The sequence below is a fragment of the Dermacentor andersoni genome, chromosome 5, assembly GCF_023375885.2.
Source record: "Dermacentor andersoni chromosome 5, qqDerAnde1_hic_scaffold, whole genome shotgun sequence".
NCBI lineage: Eukaryota > Metazoa > Arthropoda > Arachnida > Ixodida > Ixodidae > Dermacentor > Dermacentor andersoni.
In genome coordinates, this window is record NC_092818.1 from 70,750,947 (window position 1) to 70,767,096 (window position 16,150).

The following is a 16,150-nucleotide window of genomic DNA, read 5'->3' on the forward strand; positions in this document are numbered from 1 at the left end:
AAGGTGTTTTGTACCAAACATGAAAACGCGTCTGGCAAAATGTGACACGATTGGATAATTTCAACCCGATCGAGTATTTATTCCTCAGGCAATAATTCTCTACGGCTTGTGTGCGCCGACTAGAGTTCAGGAAGTGCGCGAAGTTACTTTTCCCAATCCAATGGAAATATGGCGTTCCATGTCAGACTGCAAGCGCCGGACATGACCGGCGTTAGCAATAAGCATAGGCTGCAGTGGTTACGCTTCTAGGCATTTTGAAAATTGCCCTATTTCTCCGGTTCTTACATAAATTATATATACCGCGCAATAGCGGACGGAGGACTGGAAGAAGGAATGAACGGACACAAAAGGAAGACGCAGCCCCACGTCCTCCATCCAGTGCTTCGCTATATTTATAATGGATGAACGACTGCCTGGCTCCACACATTTCTTACATAAAGGCCCCGATTATTTTTTTTTTTTCGTTGAGGCTTTCCCCCTTAATATACACTTTTTGTGGTTTTCGTTGATAGCATGTCTTGCAGCTTTTACCTGCTTAGCCTGTTCAATAAAATTGGCATCACGTGTAACAACAGCCATTTCATCGTACTCGTATTATCTGAGTAGCCGGAATTTGAGCATTGGCGTCTTCAAAAACAGTGCAGAGGAAACCTGATAACCGTGGTCCCACCCGCGGTTGACTACCTTATACTTGGGGAAGGGGAAAGGGGGAACGAAAGATAAGATGCAGAAGTAAAGTCGCTTTGCGCATACCCGCTGATGAATGTTCGCTCACGTATATGTAGTAACAAGCGCTCGCATTTGCCACCGACAAGAGCGTTAGCGCTCATGTGTCCTTGAGCGTACTAGAGTTCTTCGGTCGGTCAAGATTCCAGGACATTTGTTTCGGAGAACGATCTATCATCTAAGCGGCTGAGACTAGTGGGCAGAGCATATCGCTGAGAGTCAAAGGATCGACTGTGGCGCAGAATGTGGTCTACAGTTTCATCGTGTCGCTAAGAGTGGCCTACGGCGTTGCCGGCCATTCCCATGAGGAGCGAACGAATGAGCGCTCGTGAAAGCTTCTCCCAAGCACAGGCGGCACGTTAAAGATGTTTCACGATGGGAGAGTAGGGTGGCAGGCAAAGCCAGAAGTCGGGCATCAAAGAATGCAATCGACACTTGACGAAAGTTGGCGAATTTCATTGCCGATGTGCGATGCAATGCGGAAGTTGGCAAAGTTGCCACACTACATCGGTTCTCGACGGTTATGTAGGCACGCACCGATTTTTTTTGGTGAGCCGAACGCGCAGGTTCATTGGCCCTGTCGTTGACAAAGCTCAAGATCGGCGAGTGCCAACAGTTAGACTTTCGCATGTTGCGACATTGACAGCAGCTCAACTTGCGGCTCTTGAAGGTGCGCTTGACTGCAGCAGCCTATATATCGGACGTACTTTCTTTTTTTTTTTTTGCGATTCCAAGGCTACAAACTCCTTTCGTCCTGGCTTTCGTGAGCAACTAGTCTATGAAAACTAGGTGTGTTCACTGCGGATCTTTCGATAATGACAATCATATTATATTTTAGCGCCTGCCCAGTAACATGCGCAATTGAAGCTACGCCGTCAAAATCGTTGGGCGCGAAGTGATGTCAATTGGTAACCACTTAAGCATAGTGAGGATGCTCGATTGTCGCTGTGAAGTACACATGCAAACATGCATGTGCAATCGTTAAGAATTTTGCAGACCTTCGCACTAGACTTGATCACATAACTTTTTATTCCACTGAACGTTTTCCCTCTGACTATAAATGTAACAGGTTCAGCTGTGCTTTTGAATCTATTTAGCCATTGTTGATTGCCAGTCAGATGGTAAATCTATTTTTCTTCTGTGTAATCAAAAGAAACTTTGCGTTATACACGACCTTAGTCGTTGGCGATCTACTTTCCTGATCATTCCATGTCGTTTGAGAATACTTACGCCTATCATAGGCGATATTATGTATGAATGTTGTATGAAATCCGAGACGGAGCTAGTCTTTAGTGACGAATGCACAAAGGCAAATAAGATTACTAAAAGCGTCACCTCGGTGCATAGAGCCTCATAGGAAAAAAAAAAAGTAACCACCGGGAGGCTGGCTGGGTATTTTCGGTAGCGCGGGCGTATATCACGAGGAAGTGGCCCATGGCAGCGTGCCAGCGTCCGAGTTTGTAGCAGTTATACCCGATGCCCGCGAATACGCCTACAGGCTCCCAGTGAATCTGCTTGGTCACCTCCTGCGTAGATGTTTCTCTGGCACGTCTAAAGTGCCTTACGATTGAGAAAAAGAAACAAAACATATCTCATCAGCGTCATAACTTCAGAAAAAAAAAAAAGAATTTATGGCGTAAGCCTTGGCCCATTTGCCATACTTCTATATATTTACTTTTATGCCATACTTTTATATTTGCCATATTTATTTATTTATTTATTTATTTATTTATTTATATTATTCTAAGCTTAACCTCGGAAGCTACCGGTATAATTGGATAGTTAAGTTCTTGCGATTTTTCGTGGGTGTTTTACACGGCACTATGGGCTATTAAAACTATCGACAGTGCCAACACTATGATTCGTCGGTAGCTTATCCAGGCGTAAAATAAATGCTCTCGGGTCATTTCAATTCCACTAATAGCAGTAGTAGTAGCAGTGGTAGAAATAGTTACTAGTAGTAGAGGTTGTAGTACATCTAGTAGTAGTAGTAGTAGTAGTAGTAGTAGTTAATAGTAGTAGAGGTTGTAGTACAGTAGTAATTGTAGTAGTAGCAGTACTAGTAGTTGTACTAGTAGTAGTAGTAGTAGCAGTAGTAGTAGTAGTAGTAGTAGTAGTATTCATTTGGTCTGTTACACATGTTAACATAGCACAACTGTATCTGAAAGAGGCCGTAGTGTATATATTTAACCAAAGGATCGATGAGAGTTTGTCTGGTCAGGCATGGAATGAGGAGCAACAGGGCCACTGACCAAATCTGATGAATTATCTTACGTTTCGGAACCGCGTGCGGTTTCCTTGTACACTGAGTTGGACAGGAAATTGTCGTCACTTATGTAGCCAGCACGTGACGTAACGAGCCTGCGTAAATGGTAGCTATAGTCTCTGCTGTCCGGTTCATCGTCGACTGCATGATTAGCAATTCGAGCAGCCGCCGGCATGACATGTTCTTTTCCTTAGCGACAACAGTGCCATTGTCCCAGTCTATCTTGTGATGATTTTGCGCATGCTCGGCAATGGCGTTCGTCGTGTAACTCTTCTTACGTCACGTTTGTGGTCCTTTAGCCATCAGGAAAACTTCCCTGTTTCGCCATTATATACTTGATCGCAATCAGCGCACGGCATCTTATACAGGACTCCTGGGAATGATTCAATCGGCAACTTGCCTTTGACATTTATTAGCTGGTTCCGGAGCTTTCTGGTCGGGATGTGGGCAATGCGCAAGTCGAAAACATGCGCTACAGTGCCTCCCTGATATCTTGGACGTAAGGGATGGCTGCACGTGCACAAATTGTGTTTCTCTGTGGCTTGGCTGTAATATCCGCTTCTCGGTCCTGCATATGAAACGACTAGGCTTGCCGTTGCGGATTAGCTCACGGTGGAGCGTCCGTAATTCCTTATTCAATGACTCGCCCCCGGAGCAGACGCGCATGGCGCGTTTTATCAAGGACGATTCTACGGACGTCTTGTGGCAGACAGGATAAGATGAACTAAACTTGAGGTAACGACCCGTGTGCGTAGGCTTCGTGTAAACCGAGAAGGCGAGAGTGCCCTCATACCGGAGGACGAGTACATCCAAGAAACGCAGCAGGTTCTCCCTCTCGTGTTCAACGGTGAACTGTATGTGCGCATATTGTGCGTTCAGGCAGTCCAGGAAGCATGGGATGTGCTGGTTCTTCAAAATAAAGAAGCAGTCATCCACGTAGCGATAAAGAAACTTTAGGTGTCGGGTTTAATGTGGCCAGTATACCTTTTCTTACAAGGCTTCCATTACGAGATTGGCAGTGGTAACCGATATCGACGCTCCCATAGTCGTGCCGTGCGTTTGCTGATAAAGGCTGCCACCATAAGAAAAGTACGTCTTGTTTAGACAAAACCGCAGCAGCTCACTATGTTCGGGGATGTCAAAGGGCGTGCGACCAGGAAGACCTTGATACTGAATTAATAATGAAGTGAGACTATTTACTAAAAATACATGAAATGTGCAAATAATAATGGCATATACACTGTTGGAGTAGCCTAAACGTTAAGAACAAAATAAGTGAAATATTAAGCGTAACGAAAGAAATCTATATAAATCTATATTTTATCCAACGCAACCGCAGGTTAAGCTCAACGTCGAAAAGGGCAGTGTGAGAGAGAAGGAGCGCTCACCTATCTAGCGTAACACAATCGCCCACAAGCACAAGTCGGCAGCATACTGCCGTCTGTGTACTCTGCTTCACACCGCATCCTTTCTATTTGTTGTAGCCACAAGTGTTTAGGAAATGCTATGCGCATGTATTTGAGATAGACGTGCAACTTATGAGTTGATTGCTAGCTTGAGATCCTCAAGCAGAATGATGCAAATGGCGCGCAGTGGCAGTTGCCCTAACCTGCCGCGAGCAACGTTCTGGAGGCACTAGGTACGAAAGTAGTACTACCTGGCATTGCAGACCACCCTATCTTGCCAACGGCGCTATTGTACACAACGGTATTTATGCATATTACGGAAACTGCAAAAGCGAAAACACCACTTAACTCGATGTCGGCTCGGTTCTGAATGTACGAATCGAAACTGACTGTCTGGAAGACAAAGTCAGTGTCCTGGAGCAAGGAATTATCAGATACGTAGAGTAATTGTTAGTCATTAGTCACATGTATTTTCGAAATGCCAGACAATAACTGAAGACGAATTTAGGGCAGGAAAAAACAGACTACAGTTCAAATACGTAAAATGCCCGTAATTGGTGGAATCCGTATACTATGATTCATCTGTGGTTTCGCGACAAACCTGTATCCGAGAAATTAAACCCGTTTGTTCAATTTAGGCCATTCAACAATCGCAGACAGTGGTATTGCCTTGTGGGGCCTTAGGTCTTCGTTAAAAGAAATCGTGCGCGCATCATGTGGAATAGAATCTTTACTGCCAGATAAACCGTTTTCGACCACATGGGTTCCAAAAGGAGTAATTATTTCGCTAGCCTAAAAATCAGTTGCAAGAACCGTAACGAAGGTAGTCGCCAAATACTACACCATGGAGGCTAATTCCTGTTCTGGGGTAGAAGTGTCTTGTGGATGCTTGGCGGGCCTTCCTAACTTGGTTGAAACTGGCCTAATATAGCCCGACGTGGTCCCGGCGATTTGTATATTTATTTATTTGCCACCTTGAGGTACCACTCCAAGCCTTAACTTGTAATGGCCTTGACGAGAAATAGAAATAAGGACCTTGAGTATAGAAGGCCCAATCTTCTATGTGCACGTCAGGCCACCAGGAGAGAATACGATACTCGAAATGCGTGTGACCCTTTATTCGCAATGCCTGAAAATTTCAAATGAGCTGTAAGAATACCAATCGTACTAATCTTTAGCAAGTGAGACCTTCAAGAGTTAACAAATTACAGACCAATTTGCTTGCACTCAGTATTGCGCAAAGCCTTCACCAAGGTAATTTCAAACAGCACCAGGTGACCCCTTCATTTAAATCAACCAGGCTGGCTTCAGGAAGGGGTATATTACAATGGATTCTATACACGTCATCAGCCAGGTTATTGAGAAATCTCTCTACATGGCTTTGCTACATTACGAAAAGGCACTTGATTCCGTAGATATATCGTCAGTCATGGAGGCATTACGTAGTCAAGAAAAACAGGAATCATACTGCAAAAGCTTAGCAAACAGCTATAAAGGTTTACGCCAACCGTAATCCCCGGCAAGAAAAGAGAAAAACATAGCGATTAAAAAAGAGCAAGGAATCAGACTCTCTCCGATGCTGTTCACTGCATACGTAGGACAGGTATTCAAGCTAATAGAGTTGGAAGAATTAGCAATGAGCATCGACGGCCAATAAATCCGCAACGTGTGGCTTGAAGATGGCATTTTCATGTTCAGCAACGCTGGGCATGACCTGCAAGAAATTATTAATGCGACAAAGTGCAAGAGTAGGGTTGAATATTTATAAGCAGATGACGAATGTAATGTTCAATAGCCTAGCAAAAGAACGACAATTCATGATTACCTGTCAGTCCCTAGAATATGTGCGGCCGTACACTTATCTTGGCCAATTACTCTCAGGAGACCCTTATTATAAGTAGAAATTTGCTGAAAAATAAAATTTGGTTGGAGCTTACACGGCCGGTATGACCAAAAGAACTTGCTGTTGTGCTAAGTTCGCAACACATCTTAGATAAATAAAAGAGCGGAAATACGCACGCTCGCCACCACGCACACACATACATACTTTGCACCCTTTCCGGTGTCTGTCTGTCTGTCTGTCTGTCTGTCTGTCTGTCTGTCTGTCTGTCTGTCTGTCTGTCTGTCTGTCTGTCTGTCTGTCTGTCTGTCTGTCTGTCTGTCTGTCTGTCTGTCTGTCTGTCTGTCTGTCTGTCTGTCTGTCTGTCTGTCTGTCTGTCTGTCCGGCCGTCCGTCGGTCCGTCCGTCCGTCCGTCCGTACGTCTGTCTCCCTGTGTGTCTGTCTAACTCTTTCGCCTTCTAAGAAACCGAAGCTTATTCAACGAAAGCACTCATTTCCTAGATGCACTTACACACTTCATGTTTTTAGTTTGCATCGATATATTATATTTAAACGGCAAACGCGAATTCAGTACTGCGAAATGCAACATTACAAAACGTGCTACATCTCTATGCTGCAACCTACATAGTTTGCTATATATTCATAGTAAATATTTAACCAATGTTAAAAAAGCAGTGAAAAAGAAAGAAAGCCGTTTGTTAAAGTTGAAATGTACATCACAATCTACAGCTATATTTACTGGGCAGAGCATCGCGCTGCTTTACTGAAGTAACTGAGTTCGAAACCAACAGTCGGGCCAACTTGGATAACGCGATACGCGACACATGGTTATGTGTCGCCCTTCAAAGAACCTCTTTCACACAAACTTTGCTCACGGGGCACTTGCCACTGGGTAGATGTGCCGCTTTTTAATGACAAAAAGAAATATCTAACACTTTTCCGATGCTGGGCGGAATCAAACCCGCGTCATATATATTCAATCTTGCCAGGAAGGCAGGAAGGAAGGAAAAGGTGGAGAAGGAAAGACAGGGAGGTTAACCAGTTTAGCTTAACCGGTTTGCTACCCTACACATGGGAGAGGGATGGGGGCGATGAAAGATGGGGAAGGGGGAGAGAGAGAGCACATAGCCCAGCACATACACATTGTCCGTTAGAGTCCATCAATCTGGCATGGTACGTGATATCACTGTCACAGCCACTTGTCCAATCCCGTCTCTTGAATATATATAGTGCCTGTATTGATATTTAGCAAAGCATTGCGTGTGCCGCTTTCAATTGTGTCGTTTCCAACAATGTTGCCTGCGCTGCGAGCTGTTTATTATGTTTATAGAGATTTTAACGTCTATGCTCACATTATTCAGAAGCCCTGAATAAAGCTTCATTTGGAAAACAGCGCCAATGTCGTGGATTCTTTATATCTTTCAACGTGCCAATGTTAGAACGTGAGAATTATTGCACTCCCGAAACAGAGTTACCGCAACAACTGTCTATACACTATATGTACCCAGTTAATCTCTTTTTCTACCTTTCCTATCTTCCTTATTTCAGTTTTTTTTTTTAATTCTTGACCTGCCTGGAATATAATGATGTACAAGGGGGTTGGCTTCAGCTTGATACCTTCGTGTTTTTTCTCCTTCTCTATCTTTTAACTAGAAGGCAGAAGAAGTGGTTCTTTTATAATGCAGGTGACACTGGTTCACTGAAGGCAACGTTATATCACATTTGTTACTTGTGAGAAATCGACACGAGAATCGCTAATATGCTACAATAGGTTATAGCCTGAAAAATGAAAGTGGCACTTTTTATTACCCTGTCCTGGAAACTCTGAACTCTTCTAGCCTCAATTAAGCTTATTTTTGGAAAAATCAATACTGACAATTTAGAAGTAAATAGATATCCCGGAGCATTTTCTGCGCACTCTGAAAAGACATGTTTGCATATTGCTTACGAGTTGATATATCTTGCGAACTTTGACACAGTACATTACTATTGAAGCTTCCTTTGTGATGTACTTAGCAATTTCTTCTTCAGGACCTGTTCGAAAAGCTTTGGACGATGAAATTGAGAGGTTAGGCCAGCCGCTCAAATGTGACGTGGCTTTCCAGAGAAAGACGCTTCCACAAGGACACTACGAAGACTGCAAGACATTTTGACGCCGGCTCAATAATGGCCAGCATAAGTCATTACCATGCAGGCTCGACCACCAGTAAATTATACCGATATAACCGCCTGGTTTCCCTGTAGTAGAGTCAGCTTGAAATTGTGCTTAATGGCACCCTACGCCCCTTACGCATGATCATGACAATCTTGCCACGAGGCAGTGCAATGCAGCGGAATCGTCGCGATAATTAGCGCTGCCTACTTTCGACCTTGAAGATAAGCAGCGAAAGTTTTGCATCAGAGACTACTTCACCTAGTATACAAAATGAGATGCGTTCAGTGCAGCTTGCGTCGGCTGCGGCTCGTAGGGTATTCAGCGACGGTTCCCCCGCTCTCAGCGCGCGAAGGAAAAACAGCAGTTGGTACTCTAACGACCTTTGCCAATGTTTCGTGATGGGACGCTCCCACATTGCTGTGTTAGCAGCCGTGCTGTTACTTTCCATTCGCACGAGCAGAGTGTTAGATTCACCTTGGCTTCAGGAAGCAAGCCGTCATCCGTGCTCGTTGCGCTACTCACACATACTATCTGCGAGATTCCATTGGCTACCGAATGTGAGGCAGTATCGTGACATCGTGTCTTTATTCGACTTGCTAGAGAGCGTAACTTGCGCCTACGGGTAATGAATTTAAATTGCCTGGGAGGCCTCTATTTCGAGTAGCCTACGGAAATACATGTATTTTTCTATAAACGTCACTGCGGCTGCTTAAATTTCTCGAAGGCAGGCATTGTTCATCAGCGAATAGAACGTCTTATAGGGGTGTTATTAGGAGCAAAATGCACATTACGCTTCAAGTCTGTATGACTTTGAGGTGTATGTCTCAGTAATTTATTTAATAAATCAATATATATATTACATAGACATACAGACTGACCGAGTGACAGCAGACGATCAATCGACTGATTTCAGTACCTAGCCCCACGGTGTGTATTGCGCTCGTCGTGGTTTGTCATCAGCCATGGCTTTCACACGCTGAGCAAAGTGCGGCTGGTTCGACTTCGAGCCTAGGCGATCTCATTTCACTAGGTCGCAGTGGGAAAAATACATGCGCACTAAGGCGTGTGTTACTGTACAGTCGCCGCTTTGAAGCGTAAAATCATCGCGGACACAACAGTGCATTTTAATTGAAATATGAAGATAATACAGTAAGTGAACTGAAAGTGCAAGGAAATATAACTTGTCATGCAAACGCATACAAACTTTTAGACAAAAATAAAAAGAGTAATTATGTCAGCTCGTCTCTACGAGCAAGAATTTTGTTATGAAGATGCTGTGGCGTGGGTGTGCGAGATATTTTCGACCACATAGGTGTTTCCATCATCCCCATCATCATACTTATGCTCAACTGCCAGTCAAAAGACTTCTCCCTAGATTCCTCAATGAACACTGCGCTCGAAATCACAGTATACGCTAATGTTCTTGCACTCCGGGCCAGAGGAGAATGCGTCTGCCGCGACTCGCACCCGGGACCTCGTGTACCGCAGTGGTCTAGTGCAGTAGACCGCTGTAGACTGTATAGTGTTGTATAGACTGCTGTAGGCTTGTATAGCCATACTGCCTGCCATCCAGCCAATTTTGTGATGTCTTCAGGTGTGTGTCTGTGTGATGGTTGTCCGCATAAAGTGTATTCGCTGAATTTAGTATGGCGTGGTTGATATCTCTTTTTAAAACCAAATAGCAATATTTAATGCCGGGCTATGGATGAAGGAACAATAGCCGTCTTTGTCTGGCTACTGTCCACAATGCGTACCAGTAAACACAAGTAACCAAAAAGATTCTGTCATAAAGATTTGTGTTGCGGCACGCAACCTTCAGTAACGGAAACGTCTGTTTTTCAGGTGCTTCTGGGACAGTTTACCAAGTGCATGAGGCGGCGTTCATGGTCGGAAATAATTGCGTCATCCCCCCCCCTCCCCCTTCCCATCAAGAAGTTCAACGTGTCGTAAGTGGTAAGCAACCTCACATCTACATCGCAGCGGCGTCTACCAAATCCTGCATGATTTGAAATCCATTTACTCCTGCATTCAATTATATAGAAGGCCCTTTCCGCTATTCGTTGACATCTTGACATCCGGTCTCTTCTACTTTACGCAGAAAAAACAAATCCACTCTATAGATACACCGCACTATAAAAGGCACTATCACAGAAAATAATTTTCGCGAATAATCTTATCGAAAAAAAAAACGAGAGAGATCTAATTATAACTTAACGAACCAAGAAGCGCACATGCACTAACTATAATTAAATAGAAAAACCTTGCTTTTCGTTTGAAAGTGCTATTTGTATTTATGAAATTTCTGATAAAACACCGCCTTCTTCCTCAAATTCATTTCCTTGCTTCAGTCATGCCTTAAAACCACAATGAGTATCGAAAGAAGGGCTCAGGTGCTGATGGCGCAGAGCTTGGCACATTGCGATCACACCGCACTCTCGCTGTCAGCGACGTGAACAACAATGAAATAGCTCGCATAAAACTTCGTAATCCTTGGATTTCTGGCAAAAAAACTGAGATCGTAAAAAAGAAATGGAATGAAAGAGGAGCAGGATGCTATTGTCTCATACATATTCCGCATGCACGTAGAAACCTTTGTACTAGCCAATGAGCAAAACTCGCTGAAAGAGAAAAGTCATCGCACACCGAACGCGTACCTCCAGAGGGGCAACCGCGGCGTTCGCAGGAAATCCCTGAGCGCTATCCAGTGCCCAACATTTCTCGCTGCACCTGCTCTAAGTTGGCGTGCCATTGCTGCGAGCGGCACAAGGTCTCCGCGTGGGGAAACGAGGACATCGCCGTGTTCCCGCGGTACGTTTCACACTCTGCAAAGAACAGGATATAGCGGTCCAGATTCATCCTCGCCAGAGGAGACGACAATTCGATCTCCGTACGAGAGAAAAAAAAGAAAAGAAAAACGGAAGTGCGGGGGAAAAGGGGGAATGTAGGAGATTGGAGGGCACAGTGAGATCGCATTTTCAAAGCTTGCTAGATGCCCGAAAGCAACGTAGACGGTATTGGAAAGAGAGGAGCAAGGAAATAACACGAGAATCGCTTGTATTTTTGGGAGGGGCAAGGAAGAGAACGGCAAGATTTAAAGTGCGCGCATACAGGAGAAGCACTTGGAGACTACTGTGTCAGCGGATGGATGCGACCGCCTGGAAACCAGACGCCGTTTCTCGTCCGAGAAGGCGCGGAGCGCCTGGTGACCAAGGAGTACGACGGTTTCAAAGCCAAGCAAACAAGCAAGCAAGCTAGCAAGCGAACGAACCGAGTAACGGTGCGAAAAAGAAGGAGGCAGGCGGCGGCACAAACGACAAGTTGCTATCAACAGCCTGCCAACAGAAACAGCGGGAAGAGTGGTTGCGCGGCTTCGGCCGGGCGGCGGTTTCACTCCGCGGCGCCATATCGCATTACCCGTGCGCACTCGTATACAACCGAATTCGCGAGGGGCGCAATCTCGCTAAAACTTTCGAGCGGCTTGCAACTGTGCCCGATGCGGCTTTAGGAGGCGACGTGAGCAACGCGAATTGTTTGCCGCGCGAAGTTGGGCGGTTCGTACACAGGCATCTGCAGCCGCCGGATGAGGGGGGGGGGGGGAGGGGGGTGATACAGCGTCCCCGCGGACTTGGGAGTCGTTCTGGAACGCGGCGCGGTATCCTGCCACCGTGGAATAGAGATGTTGTATAAGCGCTATGCACGGATTGGGCCTGCGTATAGAACAGCTATGAATGTCGGGGAGTTCTAATTCCCTGCTAATGCGAGAGCGTGCTCGAGGCCGCAGACAATTGCCGCGAACTTCGGGGCGAGCGCGACCGTGCGTGCGCTATAATTGTGCAGACACGCGGCGGCCTGGCGCCCGCGCGATTTTCAGAAAGTGGCGGTTGCGCTATAGCTTCCGGATTTTGCTGCCAGATTTTTCCGGGCATCCTCGAAGAAAGGCGCACGGCGCCGAATTCTCGGACCGTGAGACAGAAATACAGATGTAGAGATATAAGACTGAAGAGAGCGCGGGGGAACTTGTTGGCTAAGACAGGGAGCTTTTATAGTGATAGATATTATTACTTTCCAGAGAGAGCTAACTCCAGACGTTGATAATTAGTCTCGGCAAGCCTGAAGTTATTTGGTACAGACCCTTATTCAGCATCTTTTGAAACCCCGAGTGTCGTGAAGCTCCTATAACGCAAACAATTGGCGCGTTCACCCTTTGTAGAGACGTGGTTGTGGTAGGTGAACGCAAAAGCTTTCCGCAATTGAAACCTCCATGTGCAACGGGGTTCGTCATTGCATCGGGACTGGCGAGTGCTGTCGTGATGGCCAACTTCTATGGGAAAGCGTTGAGCAAATGGTGAAGTTGAGCAATAAGTATAATGGTAATAACAGATGGACTCGTTGTCTTTTCAGTTACAACCAAATGAAGCTGATAGATAATGAAGCCCAGGAATGCAGAAGGCAAATTAGCTTTACATTTAATTAAAATGCAGACGTAGTAAGGAAAAGGAAAGCAAAAGTGGACGAAAACACAATTGGTCGCCGGCGGGAGCAGAACCACGCGCAATGCTGCTGAAGATTTGGGTTCAGATCTTACCGGCAGAAGGTTGCTTCCTTCATTTAATTCAAGTTATGATATCCAACTTCCGAATAAAGACAGTTATTTACACTTTTATGGGCGTCATTGTCTCTTGGGCTGATGTCACTGGTGAAGTTCGGCGCTTGGCAGTCGAGGCAGGGTGTCACCTCCGATATTCTGGTCCAGTTAGTTGCTATATTCTTTGTTTTTACGGCTCGTGGCTGAAATGAGCATCGAACATGCAAATTGCATGATGAACTACACGGTCTTAAGATTACAGTTTACATTAGGGTGAAGGTCGATCCCGCCATAAGTCATCTTGTTAAGCAGAGGCGTCAAAGTTGACGTTCTTGAGCGCCCTTCCTCCCCCCTCGTAACCACCTTGTACCGTTTTCGAAAAGGCCTAGGATTCCTGATGAAAAAGAAAAACGTTCAAGAAACGTCGCTCCACTTTAACTGTAGATGTAACAGCGACCCTGCTCGTGGGTTGGCCGAGCCTAAAGAAACTCAAACCACATCTCGTCAAGGCTGCCGTCCTTTTCATGTTGGCTCTTCAGAAAAAAAAAGTATGCATGCTTTAGCATATGCTAAGGAGGATGGAGGGGAAAGCCTGCACGCTCGCCAGACATTAATTAAATTACTTGTAATTTTCATCCGAATGCGTTGTTACTTCCTATTACTTGTTTTCTCTCACCAAAGGTCGTGGTTCGAGCGCCTGAATTAACTTCGCCCTAATTAACACCTAAGGCCTGGGGTTGGACTTTTACCAAAGGTCGTGTGTTCGAGTGCCTTATTTAACACTAAAGGTAGTGGGTTCCACCCTCAATTTTCCCGATGTTACTTGGAATCCAACTTGAAGAGATGGCCGGTTCGCTCATGTCTACAAGTTGGCTTGCTCGAATTTTGGTGCCATAACGCCGGACACCCGATTTTTCGATCAATGAGCCATCTAACGCTTTCGCCCTAATAAAGACTTGAGAAGAAGCCAGGGCACAATAGTTGCAATGCGACAAGGAGCTATTCGCTGCCTGAAATGCGGAGTTTCCAAAGCGTTAGCGAATAACTGGGGATTTTTTTTCGCTCTTCAGTTCTGGTAACAATCACGTCCCCTCACAAAACCGCCCGTCTGCCTCTACTGTAAAATGCATATCGTAGCTGCAGTTGCATAAGAGAAATTGGCACCCTGGAATGTTTGCCTTGCCATAGGCAATGCTCATGTAGCAGAAGCGTTGGTATATCTTCGTATGCTTGTTTGATCCAACTGTTGTTCTTCTTCAGCGGGTACGAGACCAGACGGCATGGCAAATACAGTTCATGGTCGTATATACTGTATATTACATTTACTTAACATATCTGATGTGCTGTATTATAAATGGCTTGCGGTATAGAGATTGAGATGGCAATTAACACCGATACTGGGGCACTTCGTTATGTTCTCCTGCAGCACAAATGAAAAAGAAAAGAACAATGATATTATAGTAATAAATATAAACCTGCTGTGGCTGAGAGTTATATTCAAATCTTACAGCTGTTCAGGCCGCTGCTCAAATGTGGGATAGATATTGCAGTATTTAAACCTTCGCTGGAGGCGTACATTTGCCAACAGGAACGGAGAGTCCACACACAGCGCAAACTTCAAACTCATTTCTCACTACAGAAGACGACATACTTCGTTATACAATACCTGCTATCGCAATCTCTATATATACCTGTATCACAACCATCTCTCTAGCCATCTGGCCATTCAAGTTTTACTTTAGGAAGAAGCTATACCTTTTTTCTAAGGTGGTTTCTTGAACACGGTCTCGGTATCTCGTGTGTAACAAAGGTGGGGAGGGGGGGGTGCTCATTCAAACTTCCCATTCTATTCTCCAATGTCGTTATTTGTGCGCAGTATTTTGGTCACCGGAGAACAACTTGATAAACGATCTTGATTTAATTGATTGATTGATTGATTGATTGATTGATTGATTGATTGATTGATTGATTGATTGATTGATTGATTGATTGATTGATTGATTGATTGATTGATTGATTGTATTAACATCCCAAATAAACGCTTAGGCTATCACATTTGCCGTTAAGCGGAGGGCTCCGGAATGATGTTAATCCCATGAGGTTCACATTTCGCCCTCATATAAATTCGGATGCCACAGCTGTCAATCTAACACGTGATCTCGTGCTCCGCAGACAGAACTCCATAGCCATGGCGACGGGCGTCCTCGATATTTCGTTGCCACAGCAGCATTCCGGACACGCGCAGCTGCGTGACTTACGTATAAAGAAAGCAATTTCGCCGTTGAGCCATCTCTTTTAAGAGCAGCAGGAGAGAGAGAGAGAGAAAGGATCAAAGAAAGGCAAAGAGAGGTTAACCAGGCCGAGCCTTATTGGCTACTCTTGTAATACTTGTTGTTGATGATCGTTCAGGAAGTCACTGCCGTTTGACGCGTATGCTGTCGTTTATTCTTCGAGTTACGGTTATACAAATGAGAGCACGTTCTTTTAACACCTTAAGATCTCGTCAGAGCGGCCGTTACAAGGTGCTTGCGCACGGGCTTCTCCGGGTCGTTCTGCCTCCGTCCGCTCTCCCAGCTTCCCACAGCCCCACGCCTCTCCCGCCGAGACGTCCCCCCACGGCAAGGCCAACCAACCAAAGTCGTAAATTCGAGGAGAGTCTCGGGGTACGGGGAAGCCGTCTGTGGAGGGAAGCGCCGTCCCGTTCTTACGGCAGAGTATGTGGAGTATCTCAATTTAGGATAGAAACAGAAAGAACCAGACGAACGCAACAAAAGAACACCAGCGAGTGCAAATGTCTCAACAGCTACCCTGCATCGGGGAAAGGGAAAGGCGACTGAAATATTAGAAGAAGACGTCTTCAGGCGTGCGTGGACGCACACGCGCGCACTCAAGCACTGGGAAGGCTGTCTTAGAACGCGGGGAATACATACCACTAATGAGCAGGATGGCTCAGGGAGTTCTTTCGGGAACGCCGCGAACATAACATCCAAAAAACTAATAAGAAACGTGTTCTATAGCGAGTCGCTAAGTGCTCTAAAAGAATATTCCCTTTATTTTATTCTATCACATCCTGATTTCCTTTCTCATTCGATTTCATCCAAAAAATACAATATTCGCACGCTGTTATGACATTCCGCTCTCGTAGCGTACTTAGCGGCCTGCTCACGAACAA

The 16,150-nt window shown here is 45.3% G+C and overlaps 1 long non-coding RNA gene across 2 annotated transcripts in view; it reads left to right on the forward strand.

Moving 5' to 3' along the window:
• LOC140218478 (uncharacterized) overlaps window positions 1-16,150 on the forward strand; it is a 318,844-nt gene that overhangs the window by 161,658 nt on the left and 141,036 nt on the right. For both annotated transcript variants that reach the window (XR_011894744.1, XR_011894745.1), the window contains exon 3: window positions 10,236-10,346. This is a non-coding gene — a long non-coding RNA (uncharacterized lncRNA). The remainder of the gene's footprint in view (window positions 1-10,235; window positions 10,347-16,150) is intronic.